Source organism: Ornithorhynchus anatinus, chromosome 16 (assembly GCF_004115215.2).
Source record: "Ornithorhynchus anatinus isolate Pmale09 chromosome 16, mOrnAna1.pri.v4, whole genome shotgun sequence".
Lineage (NCBI taxonomy): Eukaryota > Metazoa > Chordata > Mammalia > Monotremata > Ornithorhynchidae > Ornithorhynchus > Ornithorhynchus anatinus.
Window position 1 is genome coordinate 7139072 of NC_041743.1, and position 6000 is coordinate 7145071.

Sequence of the window (6000 nt, forward strand, 5' to 3'; positions counted from 1 at the left end):
TCCGCCGGGAAGGCTTCAGAGCGGTGAATGCTCCCGGAGGAACGGATGTCAGTGCCGGGGGTTTGCGTGGTGCCATTCGCACTGTTCCGTCCCTGCCAGCTGGGTCCCTGCTGGGGCAGCGGGTACAAGGAGCCAGAAGGCGGGCAAGGCGGGGCGCTCGCTGCCATGGGCAAGCAAGGACTTAAGGTGCAGAGCCCGGTTCCAGCCAAATTGGCAGAGAGTTTGGTGCCAATTCTGGGTGGCAGGGCCCAGAGGCACTCTCACTGTCTTTGCTGCCCATGGGGTTCTGCACCTCAGAGTCGTCCACAAAAACTGCTGAATCCATGCCAACTGTAAGTGCTTAACAAGTGCCGTAACAACAGGTTCAAGACCGGAAGCTTGGAGCAGAAGATTTGCTGTCGCCCTGGGGTCTCTTCCCGGCACGGCTGGCCTTTTGGGAAGCAGCAGTACTCGCTAGGTCATGGGTTCTAATCCTGACTCTACCACTTGTCTGCTGTGTGGCCTTGGGTAAGCCACTTAACTTCTCTGTGCCTCAGTTACCTTATCTGTAAAATGGGGATTAAGACCGGGAGCCCCATGCGGGACAGGGACTGTGTCCAACCCGATTTGCTTGTATCCGCCCCAGCGCTTAGTAAAGTGCCTGGCACAAAGTAAGTGCTTAATAAATATCATAATTATTATTATAGACTGGAGCTGGACTAGCCCAGTCAGTCAATCGACTGTCTTGATTACCTACTGTGTGCAGAGCACTGTACTAAGCGCTTGGGAGAGTACAATACAATAATAAACAGATATATTCCCATCCCACAACAAGCACCGGATCCAACCTGATTATCCTCTATCTACTCTGGCTTGGTACCTAGTAAGCACTTCATAAATGCCACAATTTTTTACCAGGTCTGAGAGGAGGAACCTGGGTCCGCTGCAGGTCTGGTGAGTTACCTGGTGCCTGTCTCTCACAACACGGAACAGATTTCCTCCACCCCCCACCTGCTCAAAGAGCTCAAGGGTGGAGCACAAACCGAGGTCCCCATGGAGATCACTCGGGCCACTTTCCTTTCATTTCTACAGAACGAGCCCAAGTTTCCATGGCGATGACTTTTCCAGATGTTCCCAAGTGGGCACCTCTGCCCCCACCCCCAGTACACGGCCCGACACCCGGAGGGCGCTCAGTAAATCTGACCGACTGACTGGCTGCCCTCTCCCGCCTTCTCTGTCGGGCCAGGAGATTGCTAGCCACTAGGACCCTGCCCCCTGTCCGAGACCCCCGCCCAAGGAGAGAGACCCCAGCAGCGGCTGTCTGGCCCAGATACCTGAAAGCCGGTTATATGGACACAGAGCCTCTGAGGAACCGTGGGCCTCACAGCCACTCAATTCGGCTTGGATTTCACACATGACACGCTCAGAATGCTAAGGCACACATGACCCCCCTGCATCCCACATTTGCCCAGCCTAGAGTCGCCCACTCGCCCTCGACAAAAACCACTGCAGAGGCCGCTTCCCCTAATCAGGCAGCCCGGGGATCCCTTCAGCAGCGGCACAAACCACAGACGGGCCCTTAAAAGACCGAGGGCATCAAACTCCTGTGTCTCATTAAATGCATGCCAAGTCATGCCAAGTGGACGGTCAGCTCCCCACATCCCATTCTGCCTCCCTACACCTCCCCACTCTCATCCCTCCATCTCCCTAAGACTTCTACCTCACAGACCCACAAGATGCCCGGGCCTTCCCGTCCCTCACGTATCTCGGAGAGTCCGGGGACTGGGATTCCTCATGGAAACAGGGATGAGCCCTGGAAACCCAAGGACTAGCTTCTCCTGAGGCCAACGAGAGGCGGGTAGGGGACGCCCAGCTGGGAGAAAGGCTGCTGACGGCATCCGCCTTCTGCCCTGCTCTGGGGGAAAGTCAAAGGAAGAAGAGCTCCAGCTTCCTCCTTGCCCATCTTCTGCCCCTCACCCCAGAGCACTCCCTGCCGGGGGACAGAGAGAAGAGATAGCCAGGGACCACCAAGAGGAGGTTGAGAACGACAGGAGACACAAAGCCCTGAGACCCTGCATCCCTTCAGGCCCTGTCCACTGACCGGCTCACGGGGGACGGAGCTGGCCCAGAGCACCATGTGCTCTGCACCATCACTGCCCTGCAGGTGGCCACTCACAGGCCCGGCTCACTGCCATAGGCGGGACCAGTCCCTCGACGTCCAGCGGACCCCTGAGCGGGAGCGAGCAGGAACTCGGCGGCTCAAGGGCACCATCCCCAGGTCGGGTGAGAAGCGGCCCCTGGTGGTCCCTGCGCATTTCCCATCGGTCCCCCAACCCTGCTGGGGCACGTCAATATTTGGCTGGATGAGAAGGGTAAGGAAGGAAGGGGCAATCACCACCCCCTGACCTGGCCCTGGAGAAACTGCAGGATCTCAGTGGGGAGCGATCAACCTGGGCTTAAGGTTTAAGGAGACCGGGAATTCTACCCCCTGCAATGGGAGACTTGATCTTTCCCTACGACTCGGTCTCTCCATCTATAAAATGGGCACTCATCCACTTCAGAAGGGCTCTGGGAGGGGTGAGTTATTGACCAGATAGAATCTTGCCTGTCTCCTGAAGAGGAGCTCTGCCCAGGATTTAATCAGATTTCCTGCCTGGACTGGTCCCAGGGATTTGTCAACTGGGAAGTCAGCATACACCTCCCCCTCCCCCCCAACCACCTCCCAGCACTGTGATATTCCAACTCTGAGGTTTCAGGAGCAATAGGAGGCAGGGGTGGAGGGGTATAAACTGGTCTATGTGGGCCGGGCTCTGCGTGCTTGGATTCATTTCCTCCCCTGCCCCCGATCCATCCTCTCCGAGACGGCGACAGCCACTCTCTCCACGACTCCAGGGAGGTGCCAGGGCTTCCGGCTCTGAGGCCAAACAGCTGGTAATATGTAATAACGTCTCACTCTACACAGCCCAGACAGGAACACTTCGCCCGGCTCTAGGGGAGGACTGGCGGGGGGGGGGGGGGGGGAAATACCGAAGGATGGACAGGGAAGGAAGGGCTCGTGTCCAGACGGAACAGAGGGAGTTCAGACCAAATCCCCTTGGCACAGTGTTGGACCAGGACACTGGGGGTAAAGTTCCCTGTGTGCTTTCTCCCTTCCCCCACCCCCCCCAACACACACACACACGCACACACACACACACTATAATGGAAAGAGGGAGTTGTGGGAGGGGGGCTAACCCTGAGGCGGAGGGGACAGGTCTCAGTGAGGTACGGGGGCCCCCGCATCCACACCCAGCAGGCCTCAGCACCGCTGAGTCTGCAGGAACCTAGCCGGGTAGAGGTCCGGGAGATCCAGTCCCCAGGAGCATTTCCAGGAGAGACTGGGCTCTCCCGGGCAAACGATGCTGGGACCGAGCCCGGAGCCCCAGCGGGCGGGAGGAAGAAAAAGAGGTTTGCGGTGGGTGAACCAAAAGTGTGGGGCAGGGATGGGGGCGTCCTAATGGTGGGGTCGGCGAGTGGGAGGGAAACCAAGTCAAAACTGCCTGAGAGAAAACCCAGCTCTAATCACCTGCTCTCCGGCTCCCCGCCAGATCCTCCCACCGACCCGGCTCACCGACGGAGACACCTTCACCGGGCTCCCGCCGAAGCGACAGGTGTTGAGGATGGGAGGACGGGGGATCCAGTCTCTCTGTCCTCCACCAGAAACAAGCCACTAAGGCCAACCACAAGGGCTGGACCTCTCCTAACTCCCCTCTGTGGAGAGGGACCGGGGCGGGGAGGGGGCGGCACCCTCACCCACAGGGTCACGCAACTCCCCCCCCCCCACACCCCCTGCTCCTGACCACGGCGGGGGCGGCCCGGCGAGAGGGGCGGCCCGGCGAGAGGGGCGGGGTGGCTGCCGCTGCCTCCACCACGAGGGCCGGATCATCCTCAGGAACGAAGTCAATGAAAACACGTCCTCCGAGCCGACTTGGAGGAAGAGAACTTTTAGCGGCTCCACCTTGGCCCAGGAGCTCATGGTGGCAACTCTTTTCCATCCATTGCCTGCTTGTTCAGGAAGAGTTAAAGAAGGTGCAAGACTAATTCCCCAAACCCTCCCTCACATCTACATACAGAAAGGACAGCCGGTTCATTCCACCCAGACAGCCGCAGACAGACTTCACCTGCCTTGCAGCGCGCGCGCACACACACACACACACACACACACACACACACGAGTTCTCATTCCACCTCTATTTCTGTGGACACAGCTTTCGTTCTCCCTTTTCTTTCCGATGCGCAGTGCCAGGGAGATGTAAGCTCGGTGTCAAACCTCAGCCGCGCAGCAGAGTCAAGCGCAGACACACACGCAGAGAGACGGAGACGGGGACGGGGACGGAGACGCATCTCCTAGCTCTCCTTGGTGCTGAAGAGCCTAGCGAGGAAATCGGAAGAACGAGGGCTCCGGACTTACCCAGGCTTGGGGATGGGTTGTGGGAGAGCGGAGAGGAGCGGCCGGTGGAGAGGATTCTGAGCCGCTCGGTTCTGAGCCAGCTGGCGAGCCGACCTAGAACACGACCCTTCTCCTCTCCTCTTCCTTCCCCCTTCTCCGAAAGAGAGGGAGGAGGCAGAAGTAAGGTGATAGAGCCCAGACGTCCAAGGGTAGCGGGGGTGGAGGGGTGAGGACAGAAGGAGCAAGAGGAAGAGAAACAACCGAAATCCGATCAAGAAAGTCAGGCGCCTCACTTGTCTGGGGGAGATCGCCCCGGGCTCGCCCCCTGCCCCTTCGCTTTACTCTCTCTCGCCCGCTCGGTCCCGGTCTCGGTGGGCTGGTGCCGCCGGCCCGAGCGCGGCCGGTTCCTGCCACTGCCGTGCGGAGGAGGAGAGGAGAGAGCTTGTGATTGCTTTGCTCTCTCTCTCTCTCGCTCTCTTTTTTCTCTCTTGCTGAAATTTCAGCAGCCCGTTCGTTCGTTTCCTCCGCCTTTCCCCTGCAAGCGGCCCCCTGCTGGACGGAGGCGACAACCGGCCCGTCGCCGCCCGGGGACGGCGCGCCCGGCCCCACCGGCCCCACCGTCCCCGCCGGCCCCACCGGCCCCACCGTCCCCGCCGGCCCCACCGGCCCCACCGGCCCCACCGGCCCCACCGGCCCCGCCGGCCCCACCGACCCCACCGACCCCACCGGCCCGGCCTCGGGAGCCCTCACGGGGGATTTCCTGCCTCTTCTTAGGAGGACGGCCCGTCACGCCCGGTGGCGAGGGAAGAGGCTTCATCAACTCCTTTGGACCCACTCCAAGCCGAGGGACTAGCCCCGGCCTCTCCGTAGCCTTCCCCCACTGGCAGCCTCCGTCCCCGTAACCTGGGGGTTGAGGGGGCTGAGAAGAGGGCTTCTAGCTGAGGGCCGGCTCCGCCGGGAAGGGAAGGGAAGGGAAGGGAAGGGAAGGGAAGGCCGGCCCGGTTGGGAGGATGCCGGGACGAATCTTCGCCTCGGAGCGCAGGGGCCTGACCGGTTCTCTGGACAGCCGGGGCAGAGCCGACAGAGCCGTTGGAGAAGGAGCCCATTCATTCATTCATTCATTCAATAGTATTTATGGAGCGCTTACTGTGTGCAGAGCACTCTACTAAGCGTTTGGAATGTACGATTCGGCAAAGCCCAGAGGCCCCGGGGCATTCTCTTCGCTTCCGGAGCCCGGTCCGTCCAAAGGTCCCCGAGGGTCTCCCCCAGGGTTTCTGGTGCCCCCTGGGAGTTGGGTCTTGGGCCTGTTTCTACAGTTCGACCTGTGGCAAGTCCCATCTGGCCTCCCTTCCTGCCTGAGCTCCCGGACTGGGGAAGGGGCCATCGTGAGCTTCCCTCAGCTGACCTAAAAAGATCATCAGCCCCTGAAGAAACAAGGCAGGGGGAAGGCCCCTCACCAGAGACTCCAAGCCCAGCACCTGCCCCAGCTGACCGGGAGCTCGAAATGGACCTGGGCAGAGGTGCGAAGAGGGATCGTCACTAAGGGGCGGGAGGGCAGTAGCCAGCAGAGAGGTGGAGGGCATGTTGCCCCG

The 6000-nt window shown here is 60.4% G+C and overlaps 1 protein-coding gene across 2 annotated transcripts in view; it reads right to left on the reverse strand.

Moving 5' to 3' along the window:
* TNR (tenascin R) overlaps nt 1-4941 on the reverse strand; it is a 228604-nt gene extending 223663 nt beyond the window's left edge. Inside the window, exon 1 of one of the 2 annotated variants that reach the window (XM_029081118.2) lies at nt 4702-4941. The gene's annotated coding sequence lies outside the window, so the exon portion shown is untranslated. Of the gene's footprint in view, nt 1-4429 lie in introns of both variants that reach the window. The other variant, XM_007668916.4, reaches the window with a different exon arrangement.
* Nucleotides 4942-6000: the final 1059 nt, after the last annotated feature.